Source organism: Gorilla gorilla, chromosome 9 (assembly GCF_029281585.2).
Source record: "Gorilla gorilla gorilla isolate KB3781 chromosome 9, NHGRI_mGorGor1-v2.1_pri, whole genome shotgun sequence".
NCBI lineage: Eukaryota > Metazoa > Chordata > Mammalia > Primates > Hominidae > Gorilla > Gorilla gorilla.
In genome coordinates this window covers 90,359,440-90,383,530 of record NC_073233.2, presented here as the reverse complement: position 1 = coordinate 90,383,530, position 24,091 = coordinate 90,359,440, and the positions used below count along the sequence as shown (strand labels likewise).

At 39.3% G+C, this 24,091-nt stretch overlaps 1 long non-coding RNA gene across 1 annotated transcript in view; it reads right to left on the bottom strand.

The window, feature by feature from the left end:
- Positions 1-692: 692 nt before the first annotated feature.
- LOC129525396 (uncharacterized) overlaps positions 693-24,091 on the bottom strand; it is a 30,298-nt gene continuing 6,899 nt past the window's right edge. The window contains exons 2-3 of the long non-coding RNA XR_008669674.2: positions 5,848-5,952; positions 693-1,044 (exon numbers count right to left, since the gene is read on the bottom strand). This is a non-coding gene — a long non-coding RNA (uncharacterized lncRNA). The remainder of the gene's footprint in view (positions 1,045-5,847; positions 5,953-24,091) is intronic.

Sequence of the window (24,091 nt, the reverse complement as noted above, 5' to 3'; positions counted from 1 at the left end):
TGACTGGTAAAAAGTAGAGACCTGATTTTAACTAATTTTTTTTTTTTTTTTTTTTTTTTTGAGACGGAGTCTCGCTCTGTCGCCCAGGCTGGAGTGCAGTGGCGCAATCTCCGCTCACTGCAAGCTCCGCCTGCTGGGCTCACGCCATTCTACTGCCTCAGCCTCCCGAGTAGCTGGGACTATAGGCGCCCGCCACAATGCCCGGCTAATTTTTTGTATTTTTTAGTAGAGACTGGTTTTCACCATGTTAGCCACGATGGTCTCGATCTCCTGACCTTGTGATCCACTCACCTCGGCCTCCCAAAGTGCTGGGATTACAGGCGTGAGCCACCGCGCCCGGATTTAACTCATGTTTTTTAGAGATCAAAGCTCATTCTCTTCCTTCTGCCCTATGCTGGCTCTATGTCAAGGAAAAAATAACTATTTTTATAATAAATTGAGTTCCAACCTTGTGATAGACATTGAATTAGGCAGTTACATGAGACCTTTGAATCTTCACAGAACCTCTCTTGATGTAAATTTTATTCTCATTTTAAAGAAAGATAGTTGAAAGAAGTTTTCACTTTCAAGAATGATAGTGACACATCAGCAAATCGGTTTAAAAATCCAATGAACAAAGCAAATTGAAAACAAGCAACAAAATAAGTTTTGGGGAATAGAGGAGAAATTAATTTCCTACTATGATATGCATGCATACTTTAATATATACATATGGGCTGTTGTGTCCGGAATTGATGGGTTCTTGGTCTCACTGACTTCAACAATGAAGCCGCGGACCCTCGCGGTGAGTGTTACAGCTCTTAAGGTGGCGCATCTGGAGTCTGTCCCTTCTGATGTTCAGATGTGTTCGGAGTTTCTTCCTTTTGGTGGGTTCGTGGTCTTGCTGGCTCAGGAGTGAAGCTGCAGACCTTCGCGGTGAGTGTTACAGCTCTTAAGGTAGGACGTCTGGAGTTGTTCGTTCCTCCCGGTGGGTTCATGGTCTCGCTGCGCTCAGGAGTGAAGCTGCAGATCTTCGCAGTGAGTGTTACAGCTCATAAAAGCTGCCTGGACCCAAAGAGTGAACAGAAACAAGATTTGTTGCGAAGAGTGAAAGAACAAAGCTTCCACACTGCGGAAGGGGACCCGAGCGGGTTGCCAATGCTGGCTGGGCAGCCTGCTTTTATTCTCTTATCTGGCCCCACCCACATCCTGCTGATTGGTAGAGCCCAGTGGCCTGTTTTGTCAGGGTGCTGATTGGTGCGTTTACAATCCCTGAGCTAGATACAAAGGTTCTCCACCTCCCCATCGGATTAGTTAGAGACAGAGTTTGGACACACAGGTTCTCCAAGGCCCCACCAGAGCAGCTAGATACAGAGTGTCCATTGGTGCATTCACAAACCTTGAGCTAAACACAGGATGCTGATTGGCGTGTTTACAAACCTTGAGCTAGATACAGAGTGCCGATTGGTGTATTTACAATCCTGAGCTAGACATAAAGGTTCTCCACGTCCTCACCAGAGCAGCTAGATACAGAGTGTCGATTGGTGCACTCACAAACCTTGAGCTAAACACAGGGTGCTGATTGGTGTATTTACAATCCCTGAGCTACATATAAAGACTCTCCACATCCCCACCAGACTCAGGAAGCCAGCTGGCTTCACCTAGTGGATCCCGCAGCGGGTCTGCAGGTGGAGCTGCCTGCCAGTCCTGCGCCGTGCGCTCGCATTCCTCAGCCTTTGGGTGGTCAATGGGACTGGGCGCCGTGGAGCAGGGGGTGGTGCTCGTCGGGGAGGCTCGGGTTGCACAGGAACCCACGGAGGCGGTGGAAGACTCAGGCATGGCGGTCTGCAGTCCCGAGGCCTGCCCCGTGGGAAGGCAGCTAAGGCCCGGTGAGAAATCGAGCGCAGCACCGGTGGGCTGGCACTGCTGGGGGACCCAGTACATCCTCCGCAGCCACTGGCCCAGGTGCTAAGCCCCTCACTGCCCGGGGCCCGCAGGGCCGGCCGGCCGCTCCCAGTGCGGGGCTCGCCAAGCCCACGCCCATCCAGAACTCCAGCTGGCCCGCAAGCGCTGTGCGCAGCCCCAGTTCCTGCTGGCGCCTCTCCCTCCACACCTCCCTGCAAGCTGAGGGAGCCGGCTCTGGCCTTGGCCAGCCCAGAAAGGGGCTCCCGCGGTGCAGCGGTGGGCCGAAGGGCTCCTCAAGTGCCGCCAAAGTGGGAACCCAGGCAGAGGAAGCGCCGAGAGCGAGCTCGGGCTGTGAGGACTGCCAGCACGCTGTCACCTCTCACTGTGTTATATATGCTAGCATTTATATGCTAATTTTTGGAATGAATGATGCAATTCTTACCTAGAGAGAATGAAAGTTTCAAAATTAATATATAGAGAGATGAGGATTAATTGGGACCAGTTAAAAGACAACTGAATAGGCAATAATTTTTGGAATATCAGGTTCCACAAAAGCCATTTCAAGTCATTAGCCATCTGTAGGATTAAGATGACATATAGAGAGAACACATATAAAAATAAATGTTCCACATTGTTAGATTCAGGTATCTACCATGTGTCTAGCATCATGCTAAGAATTTTTGTATGAATTATCCATCAAATCCTCAAAGCAGCCCTGTAATGTACATGGTAGATACCTGATTCTAACAATGTGGAACATTTATTTTTATACGTGTTCTCTCTATACTTTACCTTAATCGTACAGATGGTTAATGACTTGAAATAGTTTTTGCGGAATCTGATATTCCAAAAATTATTGCCAACGTACATTGCAGGGCTGGTTTGAAGATTAGATGAGATAATTCATATAAAAACAAGAAAACTGCAACCTCCCACTCTACTACCATGAAAGTAACCCTAAGTGATGTTACTCTTTTCCAAGGAAAGACAATAAAAAGTCCTTGAACTTTAGGTCATCAAAGACTTTTGCACCTGGTCATATTTTTTATCTCTGTACCAATTTTTGCTGTCATTCTGGATAAACTTCATACCTGAGGTAGTGAATGTCTTCTGGTGAGTTAGCAGTTGTGTTTTACCACCAGGGCCCTGCCCCATGCTACTTTATCCACCCCACTTCTTACCTTGTTGCTCAGGCAAGGTAGCACTCACATAAACAACTTTAAAAGGAAAGGACTATAAAAGCTGCACTAGAGAACATTTCTAGCAGAAACTAGATCAGGACAGGATTCCTAAATCTATCAGAGAAATTACATCTTTCTACCATGTAAATGAGTATTTGCTTCTGAGATGGCCTTTCCTCCTACATCGGGAGCTCCTTAAAGGCAGAGACCAGAGAATGTGTCCTCCCTGTCACCACAGATTCCTTTTAGAAGTACCTAAACAATACCTCATGTAAGTTAAAGATTCAGCCTCATCAGACCTCTGACATTCCATTCCCATTCTGAAGTCTGACACCAATAATTTCAAAGGTGACTTTCATCCTATCATCATAGACATGTGAGTGAAAGGTAAGGGCCTCCATCTTCAGCTTACTTTTAAAAGTACTGCCATCCTTATTCTGCTTAGTGCTTGTTCTCTTCTGGTTTTATTCCTCTGTCCTTTCCATAGGACCTTTACTCTCAAACTATGATCAGAACTCTGGTGTTTCTGCATGGATACAATTCTTTTTTTCCAATTCTCTTAAGCAGAGACTGTTCTCTTAAGTCATGTGCCTAAAATTCTTGGAGCCTCTGTCAACATTATTCTTTTTCTCATTGTCACATACAAACCACCACTCTTACTTCCCACCTTTCATAAAACACCTCCATATATGAAGCTCATGATAGTGGTTGTCTGTCTGTCTGTCTGTCTGTCTATCTATCTATCTATCTATCTATCTATCTATCTATCTATCTATCTATCTTATCTCTCTCTCTCTCTCTCTGTCTCTCTCTGGGTGGCTCCTATTTCCTGAAATCCCAGTCACTCCCTCATATTCATCAGGAACATTTGCTCCCAGGCATTATTTTCACTTCTATTCCAATTCCTGTTGTCATCCTACATAATTTCCATACCCAAGTGGGTGATCCATTTTAGCCTCAAATCTTCCTGTCCTTATGGACCCCAATAAATTTTTCCTTTATTCCAGCTATTTCACTCCCAAAGTCATATGGCAGTGATTGCAGGTATAACTACAGCTCTTGAAATGTTAAGCTGCAATGATGCTACCTTATCACTCTAGTTCTTTATTCTCTCTTGGGGTTTCAGTTTCTTTCTTTTGCTGTTTTTTCCCCCAGTATTTTCTTTCGTGACTTCAATTCTTTCTTTAGTTACCTTAGACCAGTGGTACATCATTACAGCTACTTCTTTTCAATACCCTTCCACTTTTTATTTCTATAGAAGCTATCCTGGGTGTACCCCAGGAACTTAAAAAAAAAGCATCCAACACTCAACTCATGCTTGTCACCAGACCAGCTCCTTCAGTATTTCTTATTTTGGTGAGTTGTGTCACATAACCCACAAATGTTGGTAGGATCATCCTTGGCTGTACCTTTACATAACCCTCATATCCAATAAGAATTCAAAGCATGTTATTACTCCTCAACTTCCCTTCCATTTCTTACATCCTCATCATTCCCTTATTCTTGTCCTAGTGAAGATTCCCATCATCTTTTGTCTGACTATTACATGGAACTTTAAATTGTATTCTGTGCAAGTCTGGTTTCCTCTTCCTAGTTCCTTTCTTCTTTAAGCTTGCTGTGAAATTTGGAACTGCTGACTGCTCCTTCTTTTTTCTTAAAACTCTTTTCTCTGTTGGCTTTTAAGACACAGCTTTCTTTTGGTTTTCTTTTACCTATATGACCTTTCCTTTTCACCTTCTTCCAGGGTTTCTTTTCATCTTTCTGACTCCTATGCCATTTCTTTAGTATTGGTACTTAGTACTCTGTCCTCAGCTCTTTTTCCCTTTTCACTCTCTCTACCCTCTCTGGGCAAAGTTATCTATCATGAGATTTTATCAACCATCAAATATGATGCTGTATCTCCAGTCTGGACCTATCTTCTGAGATCCTGTTACATTTATCTGGCTGCCTACTTCCCTTCCTCATATGGATTTCACATAGCCTCTGAAGCCCATCATCCTGGAGAGAACTTGATGCCTTATCCCATAAATATATTCCTCCTTTATTCCCTATCTCAGTTATATCCATCCTCAAGCCACCAAAGCAGAAAGCTTTCCCTTTTGTCCTTCACATGTAGTCAGGCCTCAAACTTTATGTCCCCTTCCTCTCACAGACACATGCTCATCTGTTTATCTTTATTGCTGTCACTATAGTTTTTTTAAATATAATTTTATATCACCTTACCACACATGCTTCACTTTGTTCCTAAACTACATTCTCATGACACCATTTGCAGTACTCAGGAAAAAAGAGGATATAATGCTCTTTGACCCACCCATAGCCACCTGTAGTTCCTTGTCCACCTGGCGATACCTATCCCCTTTTCAAGATTCAGCTTGAGCGTCGCTTATTTTCTGAAGTCTACTTGTATCTTTGCATAAAACTGGCTGTTTCATACATTGTGTACCTCTTTCTAGTATGATAATGAAGGCAAATGAAACACATACTTTATTACACTCATTTATTTATAAGTCATTTTTCCTCACTGGGCCAGAAACTCCTTGAAGGTGCAGCCATAACTTATTCACCCTTGTATCCCACTGCCTAAGAAAATGACCATCTCAATAAATGCTCAGTAGACTTTTCAAACAAATGGAATAGGTGCTGTTTTTGAATATTAGACATTTACAATTTACTTGACATAATACAGCTAGCTAACATTGCATTTAACACATATTTACGTTTTTATACAAATCTCCATAGTTTTAACAAAGTTTCATCTTCTGAATAAATAAAATATCACCTTAAAATATTACAGCTTCATGATTTATGAGCAGATTCCTTCAATCACAGGTGTGCTGTTTGGCAAATGCATGGTTTTGCATATATTATTTAGGTTCTTCTAATCCTAAGAGAAAGTTGGGAAGAAATTAATATATAATATGTAATAATCTTTTCCTCACAAAAGAGTAGCTCCTATAACTACTGCACCAGAAGGAAGTTTCATATAAATTGATAACACTAAGTTTGAGAAGTAGTTTTTTCCTTAATATTTCTATTCTGTTTAGTCTGGCTAGAGGGTGGTTACTCCTTTGTAGGAAAGCATAGTGAATATGAGTTAGAAGACAGAAGTTTGGGTTCTTGAACTGCTGTTTACTGGTTTTGTGACCTTAAGAAAGCTACTTAAATGTCCAGAGTCTCAGTTCCTTTATTTGGTTATTTCATAGGAAATTTGGCAGAATCAAAGAGCATCAGGTATATAAAGGGCTGTGCATCCCATAAATTGTGGGGCAACACTCTGTGAAAAAAACAGCAAGGACAGGAAGAGCATGGGGCTGGCAGTCAACAGACCAGTTTAAAGTATTTGTTTTGCCATATTCATGTGGTTTTGCACACATTACTTAACTTCTTTGAACATATTTCCTCAATCTGTATAATGGGGACAATAACATCTACCTCCTACAATTGTGGAGAAGATTAAATGCAGCAATGCATTTAAGGCATCTGACATCTAATCATTGCTCTATAACTGGTGATGGCATAGGTGAGAACAGCATTCAGTTTTTGAAATCCTCTATCCTCTATACATGTTTTATGCCCTGTAGCATGATCAACAACCAACTGAGATGAATCTCTAGTATGTGTTAACCCTGAGCTAGTATCCTCTGCAGAATCAGGCTCACCTAGAATTCAGCCTGGAGCTGGACTGTCCACACTCCTTAAGTACAAACACATGTAAAGTATACTGTGCCTGGAACTCTCACATGATAGCAGTCATTATTATAGTTTCTGCTTATTACTCAGAGCCAGCCACTATCATAGCCACTTTATATACCTTATTTTGTTTAAACTTCACATAAATTCTGAGAGGTGGGCATATTATCCTTTCCATGTACAGATGATGAAACTTAGAAACTCACAGAAAGGATAAGTTTCAGTTACAGGCAAGTAAGAGGCAAGAATAAAAAATTAACTGAGGGTTTCTGATAATATGCCCAGTGTTTGTTTGTTTGTTTGTTTGTTTTCTGCCCACACAACAATGACAAATAGGTCAAGCTCACTCTAGCACTTTTGGCTACTCCTTCAAAAGCAACAGCATTTATGAGTTAAAAATGCAGCTTGACAAAATACCAGCTTTAATTTGCTTCTGTCACTGATCTTAGCAGGAGTCCTTACCTTTGATTTAGGCCCAACTCTCTAGGCATTTGGAATATTTTCTTACCCAGATTGGTAGCTTGAGCCATCCCATCCTTCCTGTGCAGAGATCCAGGTGTAATGGGGCCCTCTCTGGTTTACACCCAGGCAGATCTCCAGGCATTTGGAGCACACACTTACCTGGATCAGCAGCTTGAGCTGCCCCACCCTTCCTATGCAGCAATTTGGGTGCAAGGGGACCGTCTCTGCTTCATGACTAGGCAGATCTCCAGGCAGTTGAAGCACACACTTGCCTGGTTCCAAGGCCTGACCCATCCCACTATTCCGTGCAGAGGCTGGTGCACCAGGTCCTCTCTGCTCCACAATCAGGCAAATTTTCAGACACCTGCTCACCTTGATTGGCAGCCTGAGCTGCCCTACCCTTCCTGCAGAGAGATCATGGTGCAGTGGGGTCCTCTCAGCCCCATGTTCAGATAGATCTCCAGGCATTTGGAATGCCTGTTCACCTGAATCAGCAGCCTGAGCTGTCTCACCCCTTCTATGAAGAGATCTTGATGCAGCAGGGCCCTCTCTGCCCCATGTCTAGCAGATGTCCAGGCATCTGGAGCACCCACTCTCCTGGTTTAGGATTTTAGGCAACCCTCTTCCCTGTGCAGAGGACTTGGGGACAAAGAGGTTTCCCATCTCCTTGCCTACGCACTACTCTGGGTGCTAGGTGGTTAGCCACTGGATTTTCCCTTGGTGCTGGTGCTTGTGCCTGTCAATGGGGGAACTTCAGGTGGGCATGCCCAGTCTGACTTCACCCATCTTGCCCCCAAACCGCAGAGCTGAGCAAGGAGCTCTGACTACTGTTCACCCCAAGAATCAGCCCATTGCCTGAGGCAACAGAGAGCTTCTCGTAGTAAACAAGGATCCAGTATATACCTAGCTTTTACCCACGAGTGCCACCTGTTGACTCATAGGTTGAACCACACAGCCTAATATAAAATTGGCCAACAAAATTGCACAGTGTTAGCTATAGAAGCAAAGCCAAAAGATTCTACTCAGCATTCTCTACAGTTACACCCCCTAAGGAATTGGGGGAAGGTAAAAGGAAAAATATTATAGGAAAAAAAGAAAAAGAAAAAATCAAAATAAAAAATAATTGCAAAAGTTGGAGGTGTCAGCATTTCCAGATGAGAAGGAACCAGTATAAGAATTATGACACCCTAGGCCGGGCGCGATGGCTCACGCCTGTAATCCCAGCCCTTTGGGAGGCCGAGGCGGGCAGATCACGAGGTCAGGAGATCAAGACCATCCTGGTTAACACAGTGAAACCCCGTCTCTACTAAAAATACAAAAAAATTAGCCAGGCATGGTGGCGGGCACCTGTAGTCCCAGCTACTCGGGAGGCTGAGGCAGGAGAATGGCATGAACCCGGGAGGCGGAGCTTGCAGTGAGCCGAGATCACGCCACTGCACTCCAGCCTGGGCCACAGAGGGAGACTCTGTCTCAAAAAAAAAAGAAAAAAGAAAGAATTATGACACCATGAAAAATCTGAGTGTAGTAATAACACTAAAGGATCATACTAGCTCTCCAACAATGGTTCTTAAACAAAATGCAAATGCAGAAATAACAGGCAAAGAATACAAAGCACGGTTGCAAAGATGCTCAATGAGATCCAAGACAGGTTTAAAATCAAGAAAGAACTTCTAAAGCAATCCAGGAAATGAAGGAAGAGATAAACATCTTAAAAAGAAATCAGTCAGAACTTCTGGAATTGAAAAACTCATCTTAGGAATTTTAAAATACAATTGAAAGCTTTACCAATAGACTGGACCAAGCAGAAGAAACAGTTTCAAAACTTGAAGACGGCTCTTTCAAACTAACATAGTGACACAAAAATAAAGAATTTAAAAAAGAATATTAAAAAATGAACTGTCATTGAGAAATATGGAATTATGTAAAGTGACCAAACCTACAAATTATTGGCGTTCTTGAGATAGAAGGAGGAATAGTAAACACTATGGAAAACATCCTTCAGGGAATAACTCAAGAAAATTTTCCTAATCTTGCTAGAGAGGTAGATATTCAGATGCAAGAGATCCAGAGGACATCTGCAAGATATTATACAAAACAAACATCACCAAGGCATATTGCCACCAGATTATCCAAGGTGTTAAAATAAAAACCTTAGCCAAATTAAATTTAACAGGGTTTAGTTGAACAAGGAATGATTTATGAATTGGTCAGCCTCCCAAGCCAGAATAGGCTCAGAGAGACTCCAGCACAGCCACATGGTGGAAGAAGATTTATAGACAGAAAAAGAAAAGTGACGTATGGAAAATGGAAGTGAAGTATAGAAACAGCCTATTAGTTACAGCTTGTTGTTTGCCTTATTTGAACACAGTTTGAACAGATGGCCTCCTTCGATTGGCCAAAACTCAGTGATTGGCACAAAAGTAGGTTAGTCTGTTTATACCTCCATTTAGGTTATAGTTCATTATATACAGAAAAAGTAGTTGGCTGAACTTAAAATGCATAAAAAGGCAGCTTTAGGCTAAACCTAATTTAACCAAGGTCGACACTACAGAAAAATTTTAAAGACAGCTAAAGAGAAAGGATCAAATAATGCAAAGAAAACCCCAGTGGCTAACAGTGGACTTCTTAGCAGAAATCTACAAACCACGAGAGATGGGCAGCTTATTTTCGGCATTCTTGGAAAAAAAAAAAAAAAGAAAGAAATTCCAACCAGGAATCTAATATCCTGCCAAACTAAGCTTCATACGCAAAGCAAAAATATGTTTTTTTTTTTTTGAGACAAGCAAGCACTAAAGGAATTTGCTACCTCTAAACCAGCCTTACAATAGATCCTTAAGGGAGTTCTAAACATGGAAACAAAGAAACAATACCTGCTACCACAAAAACACAGTTAAGTACATAGCCCAAGATCCTATAAAGTAACCACACAATAGAAACCAGCTAACAACTTCAGGATAGGATAAAAATGTCACATATCAATATTATCTTTGAATGTAAACAGTCTAACCATCCCACTTAAAAAGCACGGAGTGGTAAGTTGGATTAAAAAAAAAAACCAAACCCATCTATCTACTGTCTTCAAGAAATGCATCTCACGTAGAATAACACCTATAGGCTCAATGTAAAGGGTTGAAGAAAGATCTATAATACAAATAGACAAAGAGCAAGGGTCACTATTCTTATGACAGATAAAACAGACTTTAAACCAACAACAGTAAAAAAGAACAAAAACAGGGGCATTGCATAATGATAAACGGTTTAATCTAACCAGAAGACTTAACTATCCTAAATATATATGCACCCAATAATGGAGCACCCAGTTTCATAATATAAGTACTTCTAGACCTATGAGAAGGCTTAGACAGCCACTCAATAGTAGTGGAAGACTTCATCACCTCACTGACAGAGTTACATAGATCACTGAGGCAGAAAACTAGCAAAGGTATTCTGGATTTAAATTTGACACTTAACAAATTGGACCTAATAGTCATCTATAGCAGTGGTCCCCAAACTTTTTGGCACCAGGGATCAATTTTGTGGAAGACAATTTTTCCATGGACCTGTGTGGGATGGTTTCAGGATGAAACTGTTCCACCTTAGATCATCAGGCATCAGATTCTCATAAGGAACGCACAACTTAGATGCCTCGCATGTGGAGTTCCCAATAGGGTTTGCGCACCTGTGAGAATCTAATGCCACCACTGATCTGACAGGAGGTGGAGCACAACTTAGATCCTTCACATGTGGAGTTCGCACACAACTTAGATCCCTCGCATGCGGAGATTGCAATAGGGTTTGTGCGCCTGTGAGAATCTAATGGCACCACTGATCTGACAGGAGGTGGAGCACAGGTGATAATGCTTTCATCTGCCACTCACTTCCTGCTGTGCAGCCTAGTTCCTAACAGGCCAAGGATGGGTAGTGGTCTATAGTCCCGGGGTTGAAAATACCTGATCTATAGAATAATCTACCTATCAATCACAGAATATACATTCTTCTCACCTGCACATTAAATATACTCTGAAATCCAACCACATTCTTGGCCATAAAGTGAGTCTCAATACAAATTTTAAAAATCAAAATAATACCAACCATACTCTTAAAACACAGTAGAATAAAAATAGGAATTAATACAAAGATCCCTTAAAACCATATAATTACATGGAAATTGAATAACTTGCTCCTGAATGACTTTTGGGTAAGCAATGAAATTAACACAGAAATTAAAAATTTTTTTGGAAATGAATGAGAACAAAGACACAACATACCAAGATCGTTGGATACAGCAAAATCAGTGTTACAAGAAAAATTTATAGTGCTAAATGCCTACCTCAAAAAATTAGAAGGATCTCAAATTAATATCACCTAGCAAAGCTAGAAAAACAAGAACAAACCAACCCCAAAGCTAGCAGGAGAAAAGAAAGGAATAAGAGCAGAACTGAATGAAACTGTGAACCCAAAATCCATACAAAGAATCAACAAAACCAAAGGTTGGTTCTTTGACAGGATAAACAAGACCAAAAGAATGCTAGCTACACTAACAAAGGAAAAAAGAGAAGAACCAAATAAGCAAAATCAGAAATGACAAAGACGACATTGCAACCAAACCTTCAGAAGTACAGAAGATCCTCAGAGACTATTATGAACATCTCTATCCATACAGACATCTCTATCCATACAAATCCATAGGAAATGGATAAATTCCTGGGAAGACATAACCTCCCAAGATTGAATCAGGAAGAAATTGAAACCCTAAACAGACCAATATCAAGTTTTGAAATTGAATCAGTAATAAAACAAACTACCAACCAAAAAGCCCTGAACCAGATGGATTCACAGCCAAATTCTACAACATGTACAGAGGAGCTGGTACCAATTCTACCTAAACCATTCCAAAAAATCTAGGAGGAGGGCCTCCTCTCTAACTATTTCTAGGAAGCTTGCATCGCCCTAATACAAAAACCTGGCAAGGAGACAATGAAAAAAGACAGCTACAGGCCAATATTTCTAATGCCTATAGACACAAAAAAAAAACCTCAACAAAATACTAGGAAACTGAATCCAGCAGCACAACAAAAAGTTATTCACCATGACCAAGTGAGCTTCATTTATGGGAGGCAAGGTCGTGTCAACATAGGCAAATCAATAAATGTGATTCACCACATAAACAGAATTAAAAACAAAATCATATGATAATCTCAATTGATTCAGAAAAAGCTTTTGATAAAATCCAACATCTCTACATGATAAAAACCCTCAACAAATTAGGCATTGAAGGAAAATACATCAAAATAGTAACAACTGTCTATGACAGACCCACAGCCAACATCATACTGAATGGTCACAAGCTGGAAGCATTGCTCTTGAGAATTGGAATAAGAGAAGGATGCCTACTCTCATCGCTCCTATTCAAAACAGTACCGGAAGTCCTAGCCAGAGCAATCAGGCAAGAGAAAGAAATAAAAGACATTCAAGTAAGTAAATAAAATATTCAAATAAGAAACTAACTATCTCTCTTCACCAATGATAGATGCTATACTAGAAAATCTTAAAGACTATCAAAAGGCTCCTGAAACTGATAAATGACTTTGGTAAAGTTTCAGAATACACAATCAATGTATAAAACTCAGTATCATTTCTATACACCAATAACATTCAAGCTGAGAGCCCAGTCAAAAACATAATCCCACCTAGAATAGCTACAAAAAAAAAAAAAAAGACCTAGGAATACATCTAACCAAGGAGATGAAAGATCTTTAGAAGGCAAACTACAAAATACTGTTGAAGGAAATCAGAGATGATGGAAACAATTGGAAAAATATTCCATGCTAAGGGCTTGGAAGAATCGATATCATTAAAATAGCCATATTGCCCAAAGAAATCTACAGATTCAATGCTATTTCTATGAAACTACTAACATCATTTTTCATAGAATTAGAAAAAAAATCCTAAAATTCATATGGAACCCAAAAAGAGCCCAAATAGCCAAAGCAATCCTAAGCAAAAAGAACAAAGCCAGAGGCATCACATTACCTAACTTTGAACTATACTGTAAGGCTATAGTTACAAAAACAGCATGGTACTGGTACAAAAACAGACATGTATACCAATGGATCAGAATAGTGAACCCTGAAATAAAGCTACACACCTATAGCCATCTGATCTTTGACAGAGTTGACAAAACCCAGCAATGGAGAAAAGACTCCCTATTCAATAAATGGTTCTGAGAAAGCTGGCTAGCCATATGCACAAAAATGAAACTGGACCACTACATATCACCATCTACAGAAATTAACTCAAGATGGATTAAAGATTTAAAGGTAAGATCTCAAGCTATAAGAATGCTAGAAGTAAACCTAGGAAACACCATTCTGGACATCAACCTTGGCAAAAAAAAAATGTGTGATTAAGTCCTCAAAAGCAATTGCAATGAAACCAAAAATTGACAGCTGGGTCTTAATTAAACTAAAGAGCTTCTGCATAGCAAAAGAAATTATCAAAAGAGTAAACAGATAACCTACAGAACGGGAGAAAATATTTACAAACTATGCATCCAACAAAGGTGTAATATCCAGAAACTATAATGAACTTAATTCAACAAACCAAAAACAAATAACTTCATTAAAAAGGGAGTAAAAGACATGAGCGGACCTTCCCAAAATAAGGCATACAAGTGGCCAAAAAATACGTGTAAAAATGCTGAACATCACTAATCCTTAGAGAAATGGAAATCAAGTAAAACTACCATTCGATCCAGCAATCCCGCTACTAGGTATCTATCCAAAGGAAAATAAATATGAAAATATGAAAAGAACACATGTGCACATATGTTTATAGCAGTACAATTGGCAGTTGCAAAAATATGGAACCAACATAAATGCCCATCAACCAATGAATGAATAAATAAAATGTGGTATATATATATACACTATGGAATACTACGCAGCCTTAAGACGAAATGAAGTAATGACCTTTACAGAAACTTCGATGGAGTTGAAGGCCATTACTCTAAATGAAGTAACTCAAGAATGAAAAACCAAATATCGTATATTCTCACTTATAAGTGGGAGCTAAGCTATGAAAATGCAAAGGTATAAGAATAATGTAATGGACTTTGGGTACTCAGGAGGAAGGGTGAGAGGGAGTTCAGGAATAAAAGACAAATATTGTGTACATTGTACACTGCTTGGGTGATGGGTCCACCAAAATCTCAGCGATGACCACTAAAGAACTTATCCATGTAACCAAAAACCACCTGTTTCCCAAAAACTATTGAAATAATAATTAATGATAATAATGATAAATATATAGCTTGAGAAAAGAAAAAAACGAACAGTGTTTTTATAAAATTCTTTCTACAGTTAGCGGGAATTTGAGCTCAAACCCAAATATTAGCAAATATAAAATTTAATCTAGAACTTTGTATTGTTTATTTTTACAGTATTAAAAATTTATAGCTAAACTGAAGTAGGTTTAAAATATAAGAAAACATAAGTTATTCCTTTGAAGTAATACCTTGGGAATATACAAAGGAGTTGTTAAAGCTTGAAGGCATTTTACCTTAATGTGATGACTTGATGGTAAATATAAAACTTCAGAATGTTAGTTTGTTTTTTGTAATTTTTTTGTATCATCTGCCTCTCCCTCATATTTTTATTTTGAATTCATGAAGAATGGACTGGCTCTTTACTTTCCTTGTAATTTCTCATTTTTCACAGTACCTAAGATGGATTCCTGGGCTCTGGAATAAAGTAGCTTTAAAAAATAATTTAAAAACCCACAATGAGGCCTGGCGCCGTGACTCACGCCTGTAATCCCAGCACTTTGGGAGGCCGAGGCAGGCGGATCACGAGGTCAGGAGATGGAGACCATCCTTGCTAACACAGTGAAACCCCGTCTCAAAAAAGTACAAAAACATTAGCTAGGCACGGCGGCGTGCGCCTGTAGTCCCAGCTACTGGGGAGGCTGAGGCAAGAGAATGGCGTGAACCTGGGAGGCGGAGCTTGCAGTGAGCCGAGATTGTGCCACTGCACTCCAGCCTGGGTGACAGAGCGAGACTTTGTCTCAAAAACAAAACAAAACAAAACCAAACCACAATGAGATACCATCTCACACCGGTCAGACTGGCTATTGTTAAAAAGTCAAAATGTAACAGGTGCTGGTGACACTGTGGAGTAAAAGGAATACTTATACACTGTTGGTGGCTCATATGTTCCACCAACAGGAACTCGAACTCGTATGTTCATTGCAGCAATTTCATTTCAACATGAAATGAACTCGTATGTTCATTGCAGCAATACCCACAATAGCAAAGACAATGAATCAACCTAAGTGCCCATCAACAATGGATTAGATTTTTAAAAATGTGGTACACATACACAATGGAATACTATGAAGCCATAAAAAAGAATGAATTCATTTCCTTTGCAGCAACAAGGATGCAGCTGGAGACCATTACCCCAAGCATATTAACACAGGAATAGGAAACTAAATACCACATATTCTCACTTATAAGTGGGAGCCAAACATTGGGTACTCATGGATATAATGATGGGAACAAGTTTGAAAAATTAACTATCGGGTAATATGCACACCACTGGGCAATGGGATCAATAGTACCCCAAACCTCGGCTTCATACAATATGCCCACATAACAAACCTGTGTATATATCCCCTGAATCTGAAATAAAAGTTGAAATTATATTTTAAAAAATTTATAACATCTTGTCTGTGCCTTGAAATTTTCTGAGGCTAATAGGATAAAAATCTCAGTCTTTTTCCTCGTGGAATGCTAAATAAAATAGAGCAAAGTATATATAATTACAGATTATTATGTTTTGTGAAGTGAGCAGGGATTATGATGGTGTTCTGGGAGTGGAAGGAAGGGCCACGGAAGATTTTCAAGCAAGGATGAACATTTCCTTGAAGACTTGAAGAACAGGGTGATTTTAAGAGGAGGAAAGAGGGAACGGGGAACAGAACAAGTGAACAAAGACATGAAGGTATTCAACATTACAGACCGTTCAGAAATGTGAGACGTTTAGGGTGGGAGGATGGCTAGAACATAGAGAGGTAAGAGAAGAGTCTGAGGGGATTGGCACAGGGTCACATCACAGTGGACATTATAAGTCATATCAAATTGGAGTTAATGTTATAGGCAAGAAGCGAACATTGATGTGTTTTAAGCATGAAAATGAAAGGATAAGAGTAGCAGTTGAGTCAGATTCATCTGATAGAAAGTTGGAAGATGGATTGGAGGGTTAGGCTGGAGGAAAGATACCAGGTTTAAATCACCTAGGTTGGAGATGCCACAGGCCTGGTCCTAGAGGATAGCAGGTTATTAGAGCAAAGTGGTAGATGAAATCGAAAAGGCTGAATTGGTATAACTTAGTAACTTGGTGGGATGTGGGATGAAGGACAAAAAGGTGTCCAGAAGGCCTCTTGGGTTTCTGTCCTCACTGATTGCAAGGATCATGGCCACAGTTTGTGAGACAGGGAGCACCCAGCAGGAGCAGATTTGGTGAGAAGATGAGGACCACATGGGACATTGCCATGGGCCTCATACCTGGCCTTCTTACCATTAGCCTCTCAATACTTTCACTGTCAGGGTTCTCATTATTCTCTTTATCACCTCATGCCCAGACTATTGCAGCAGGCTTATCGCTGGTGTGTAAACTCTTTAACTTTCCTTGAACACAGCTCTGATGTGTCACCCTTACACTTAAAGCATTTTAATATCTCCGAGGTGCTTCTAGAGGCCTGGAATTCAAGGTCTTACACAATCTCATCCCAACTGACATTTCCAAGCTGATTTTCTACCATTCCCTCTAAGCAGGAGCCTAATCTGTCATAGTTTCAAGAAACATGATGTAACTTGGAAAACAAATGTGTATGTGTGGTGCTTTTGTCAAAAGAAGTTAGAGAAAGAAAAGAACCACACTTATTTGAGAAACTAAAAAAGGCATCAAGGATAAAATAGGACCTATCTTGGGTTTTGTGGTATAAATAGGGAAAAGGTAGGTGACAAGGAGGAGGAAGGTGTATCTGGTGGGGTAACAGCATGAATATAAACATAGAGACTGGAGATGTGGAAGGAAGGGAGCAGGAAAGGGGGTGGCAGGGAAGAAACTGGACTGACAAGAATAGAGGGTGGGCCAGAGTAGGCTATAGTTCTGGGGTCTTGGAGGGTGCAGCTTTTGTCTTCTGATGCAGTAGTATAATTTTAAATGTGAATATTTACTGATAATTCTGTATATATAACATCATGACTGGAAAATCAGCATGAAATAATATCAAAACACCTTGAGTTATTAAAATATCTTCAGAATTAAACCTTACATTTCCACAGTGCCTTACAGATTACTAAACATTTTCACTGAGGCCCAGAGAGGAGCAGGGCTTTGACAAGGCAGATCTTGGATATAGGTCTTTTGACCCCAGTTTTCCCACTAAAACATGGCTGCCTCTTTTAACATCTTTTAATGTCTAAACAATCATAGACTCTTTTGGGGTAGATCAGACTACAAAGCTGGCTCAGATGGATTGTAATTAGTTTCTTGAGGATCTTGTTAAACATCTCTTTATTGACTTTTGTCCTCCAGCTGAGAAGAAGCCAAAAAAAAGAAAACAAACAAGACATGCCACAAACTGCTGCTATAGGGGTTCACAAATAAGGTCACACTGCTGAACACACCTAGAGAGGCAACACAAGACTTCACTATGGTTTTCCTCACAGATTGGAGTGCAACGAAATAATTTAGGGGCACCCTGATGCTGGTGTTTGAAAACTATTAATACTTCAAATTTCATAAGTGTAACACTTGTTCTGGAAGAATACAATCCCTGAATCCACTGGTCTCTCATTCCACTTTGAAGTGAAAGATGCTGTTTCATAGATGATTGTGTTATGAACATATCTTTTCAGCACTTTAACAAGAAGTCAATGTTATGTTTTGAAGCAGAGTGCCAGGAGGAAATAGCTCATGCCAAATCATTGGGATTCAAGTTGTACAACAAAGAGGAATCTATTGATTTTTTAAAGTAAGTTTGAAAGGAAATTATCCCCTGAAAACATGTTCTTCTCAAACAATGGCGGTTTGCATGAAAAAACCTAAGACTTCATAGAATTCCAGGAGTTATGTGTCTGTCATGGGAAAGACTGTGTCTGAGTCTTTTCTGAACACACAGAGAACACACATGAGGTCTATGATAGTTGCAAATATTTTGGTACCTGTGTGGAAATTGCTAAAACCTGAAGAGGGAAAGAAAAAAACACACAATCAGGATTGTGGATATGAGTGACAATATTCTCTCAATGTTTATCAAATAACTATTATGGTAACTACGACGGCTGTGCTATAGTTACTATTGTGTTAGGCATGGCACTCTGCGCGTCATCTCTCAAAACACCCATTTCATTTTATTATCACTTATCCAATCTCTTTTTAAATTGATACATGATAATACATATTTATGGGTACAAGTGGTATTTTGATATTTTCCATACAGTGTGTAATGATCAGGGTATTGAAATAACCATCACCTCAAACATTTATCACTTCTTTGTATATCTCCAGAAGCAGGGGCTGTGGCTTCCTTGTTTCCTATATCCCCAGTACAGTATCTGACAAGTAACAGGCACTCAATAACTATTTAGTGAATGAAAGAAGAAGTGTTTGAGATATAAAGATCAGATCAACAGTAGATAGATACTTAAGGAGGCAAAACAGAGTGTATATAAGTTAGTTAAAAAACCTTTTTATTGAGATATAATTCACATTTCATAAGATTCATACATTTAAAGTATATAATTTACTGATTGTAAGCGCATTCAACCATTAATACAATCTAATTTAGAACATTTTCTCTACTTCCCCCCAAAACTTCATACCCATTAGCAGTCATTCCTCCCCAAATATACACAAAACCACTAATATAGCTTAGCCCTGGCAGATAGCATGTAACATGATTCATAATTTTTTGAACAAAGAGTCGTATCCTTCTGGAGCTGTGGATTTTCTTAAAGAAATTCCTCAGTATCTGACATGGGGAAAAGAGGGACCTGAACTTGACATCTTATCAAGGGCTGAGTCTGTTGAGATGTTGCTGTTGGACAGATGGTAGGAGAGAAGCAAACCAGAAGCAGGAGTAAGAACATTCAGCCAGGAGTGAGTCAATCAGCCGAGGGAAGTTTGTTACTGAATATGAACCTACCTTAGGCCTACGAATGTGGAATACAGAGTCTGGGAGCTCAGACAGAATCAATAAAAGTGAAAGTTGCAAATAGGAGATGCTGGAAATCAGCTCTGATTTCAAGATTTAGACCCTTTGCTCTGCTTTCTGGAAGTCACTGGCTCCTGACCTTTAGGGATTAGTCCAAGGCAGGCATTCAGAGAACATGGGAAAAGCATCTCAATACTCTAGTAGGAAGTATGGACTATTTTAGAAGCATTTGAATTGATGGAAAGTCTGAGAGAAAAATTGAAGAGAAATGTTAATTTTATTTGTTCAACAAATATTTATGTTTCACATATGACAATCCATGCTTTATTCCAAGCACTGCGCATGCAACACTGAACAAAAAACAATGGGCAAAAATTTACCCTTAAAAATAATTTACATTCGCGAGGGATATACAGACCATAACAAAACACACACACACACACACACACACACACACACGAAAACATAGTGTGTTAGATGATAAAGAAGACTAAAAGGGGAAATTAAAGCAGCAAAAGAAATAGGGGAGCAGGGCAGGAAGGAAGTGATTTTATATGGTGACCAGGGAAGGTGATATGATTTGGGTATGTGTCCCCACCCAAATCTCATCTTGATTTGTAGTCCACACCTGTTGAGGGAGGACCTGTAATCCCTACGTGTTGAAGGAGATAGGTGACTGGATCATGGGGGTGGTTCCCCCATGCTATTCTTGTGATAGTGAGTGAGTTCTCAAGAGATCTGATGTTTTCTTAAGGGGCTTTTCCCCCTTTTACTCAGCACTTCTCATTGTTGCCGCCATGTGAGGAAGGATGGCTGTTTTGCCATGGGGTCCCTCCATTTCCTTCTATCAGGTACCTCATCTAATGGCAACTAAGTAATCTAGTCCCATGACTTTCCACTTCTGTGATCTCGGGCAAGCCACTTAACCCATCTGTTTCTCGGTATTTTATCTTTAGAATAAGGTTGTTATAAGGTCAATAAAGCACTAGATAATAATTTAGCATAGTTTATGGATTATTTTAATCACAACATTTATTTGCAATTTTTATTGTTCTTATTAATGTTACTAATATTGGGGGGGTCTACAATAATAAAAATTAAGAAGCTGTATAAGTGTATAACATGGTGAACTATAACCTAAATGGAGGTATAAACAAGCTAACCTACTCCTGTGCCAATCACTGAGTTTTGGCCAATCAAAGGAGGCCATCTGTTCAAATTGTGTTCAAATTAGGCATACAACAAGCTGTAAATAATACAGCTATTTCTATACTTCACTTCCATTTTCCATACAGCACTGTACAAGGACCAAAACAGCATGGTACTTGTACCAAAACAGACATATAGACCAATGGAACAGAACAGAGACCTCAGAAATAACACCACACACCTAGAACCCTCTGAGCTTCGACAAACCAGACAAAACAAGCAATGGGGAAAGGATCTCCTATTCAGTAAAAGGTGCTGGGATAACTGGCTAGCCATATGCAGAAAACTGAAACTGGACCGCTTCACACCTTATACACCTTATACAAAAATTAACTCAAGATGAATTAAAGACTTAAATGTAAAACCCCAAACCATAAAAATCCTAGAAGAAAACCTAGGCAATACCATTCAGGACACAGACACTGGCAAAGACTTGATGACTAAAACAGCAAAAGCAATGGCAAAAAAGAAGCCAAATTTGACAAATGGGATCTAATTAAACTAAAGAGCTTCTGCACAACAAAAGAAACTATCAGAGTGAACAGACAATCTACAGAATGGAAGAAAATTTTTGCAATCTATCCATCTGACAAAGGTCTAATATATAGAATCTACAAGGAACTTAAATATATTTACAAGAATAAAACAACCTCATTAAAAAGTGGGCAAAGGATATGAATGGCCACTTCTCAAAATAAGACATTTATGCGGCCAACAAACATATGAAAAAAAGCTAAATATCACTGATCATCAGAGAAATGCAAATCAAAACCACAGTGAGATACCATCTCACACCAGTCATAATGGTGATTATTAACAAGTCAGGAAACAATATATGCTGGAGAGGCTGTAGAGAAATAGGAACGCCTTTACACTGTTGGTGGGCATGTAAATTAGTTCAATCATTGTGGAAGACAGTATGGTGATTCCTCAATGATCTAGAACCAGAAATACCATTTGACCCAGCAAACCCATTACTGGGTATATACTCAAAGGATTACAACTCATTCTACTATAAAGACACATGCACACATATGTTTATTGCAGCACTATTTACAATGTAACCAACCCAATGACCATCAATGATAGACTGGATAAAGAAAATGTGGTACATATACACCATGGAATACTATGCAGCCCTAAAAAGGAATGAGACCATGTCCTTTGCAGGGACATGGATGAAGCTAGAAGCCATCATCCTCAGCAAACTAACACAGGAACAGAAAACCAAACACTGCATGTTCTCACTCATAAGTGGGAGTTGAGCATTGAGAACACATGGATACAGAGAGGGGAACAGCATACACCAGGGCCTGTTGGGGTTTGGGAGTTGAGGGGAGGGAACTTAGAGGATGGGTCAATAGGTGCAGCAAACCAGCAAGGCAGATTTATACCTATGTAAAAAACCTGCACGTTCTTCCCATGTATCCCATTTCTCTTTAGAATAAATAAGGAAAAAAAAATAAACTGTGGGTTGTTGATATGAGACTATATTTGAGATCAAATATTGGGTGAAAAAAGTTGATTATGACTTCTCCCAGTAATGGTAGAATGAGTAATTTGGGCCAATACTACAACTGAAGATACCTAGAAGATCTAGATAAAATGTAAACATAAACCTGCTTAAGGATATTGAAGACCTAACAAGACAGTGCCAAATTAACAGTTGGACAGTGCAGAGGACTGATACCCAGATAGTTCAGCCTATCATTTGGGACCATTTCTTCATGGGGAGTTTCTTTTTTCTAGAAAGGTCCCGACAGTTAGAGAGCCAAACAGTTTTTTGTGTCCTTGTAGGTCACGCTGCCCTTTCTTTGTGCAGTAACTATACAGCAGTAAAAGTAGAACCAAGCTGGGCCTTGGAAAACAGCAACCAAAATTCCAGCACTCTAATACATAAGAGCTTCTTTTCGTTTTAGTTTCCTCATCTCCAAAATCAGAATATCAGGACATATAATACATAGTGCTGGAAGCTTTTAAATAATTCAATATATGTGAAAATTCATGGTCTGATGCCTGACACATTAAATAATTTATTTTTTGCTTTTTCAGTTTAAATTATTACAAAGCAACATAGGAAAACATGCAGTTAATCAATTCAAAACTATAACCAAGGATTCAGGAAAAGTCATTAGAATGATTTATTCACAAACTTCCAGTTTAAAGATAATGCATTCACAGAGAAATGATATATACTTGAGGTGATGCATATTCTAAATACACTGACTTGAGGCCAGGCACAGTGGCTCACACCTGTAATCCCAGCACTTTGGGAGGCTGAAGTGGGTGGATCACCTGAGGTCAGGAGTTGGAGACAAGCCTGACCAATATGATGACACCCCGTCTCTACTAAAAATACAGAAGTTAGCCAGGTATGGCAACATGAGCCTGTAGTCCCAGCTACTCAGGATGATGAGACAGTAAAATTGCTTGAACCCAGGAGGCGGAGGTTGCAGCGAGCCAAGATCGTGCCACTGCACTCCAGCCTGGGCGACAGAGCGAGACTCCATCTAAAAGAAAAATAAATAAAAGAATAAAAATAAATAAATAAATACACTGACTTGATCATGATCATCATTCTATGTTTGTAACAAGATATGACATATATCCTACAAATATGTACAAATATTATATATTAATAAGAAATTTAAAAAGATAATGCACTGATTAGCATTGCACTTCGTAAATTAAGAATTTATAATTTATGTAAACACTAAAATTATTGACAATTGCAAACATGTGAAGGGGAAATAATAAAATTAGTAATCTGACAGGATAAATAAAAACAGACCAATAGGAACATGGAATTAGCCAGAAAAATACAAATCACTGAGTAACACTGTAAGCTTAGACCTGCATATATCAATAATTACTTTCAATGTAAATGGTTTAAGTGTTCTTATCAAAAGATTGATATTTTTAGACTCAACTAAAATACACTTAATGTATTGAATTTTAGAAATCTTGTAAGAAACACAAGGTGGCAAAAAGTTTAGAAGTAAAATGATGAAAAAGCGTGCATTATGCAGACACTAAGTGAGAGTGTTTTCGTAGCCATATCAATATCAAAGACTTTAAGAAATTATAACATAACTGGGAATGCTTTTCTCAATTAGAACAGGTTCAATTTATGATGACAATATAACAATTCTAAATTTGTATGCACCCAACAAAATAATCCTAGAATATATGAAGAAGAATTTAACAAAACTAAAAGGAAAAACAAATAAATTCATAATCATATGGGAAGATTTTCAAATTATTTTCTCTGTAATTGACAGGACAGATAGACAAAAATCATTAAAGATAGATATTATTTGAACACCTTAACATAAGTGACCTAGTTGACTTATATAGCACACTGAAAAATGCGTGTGTATTTTTCAAGTACCCATAGAACTTTACCAAAATTGACTTTGCCTTGTGTTGTAAAACATTTT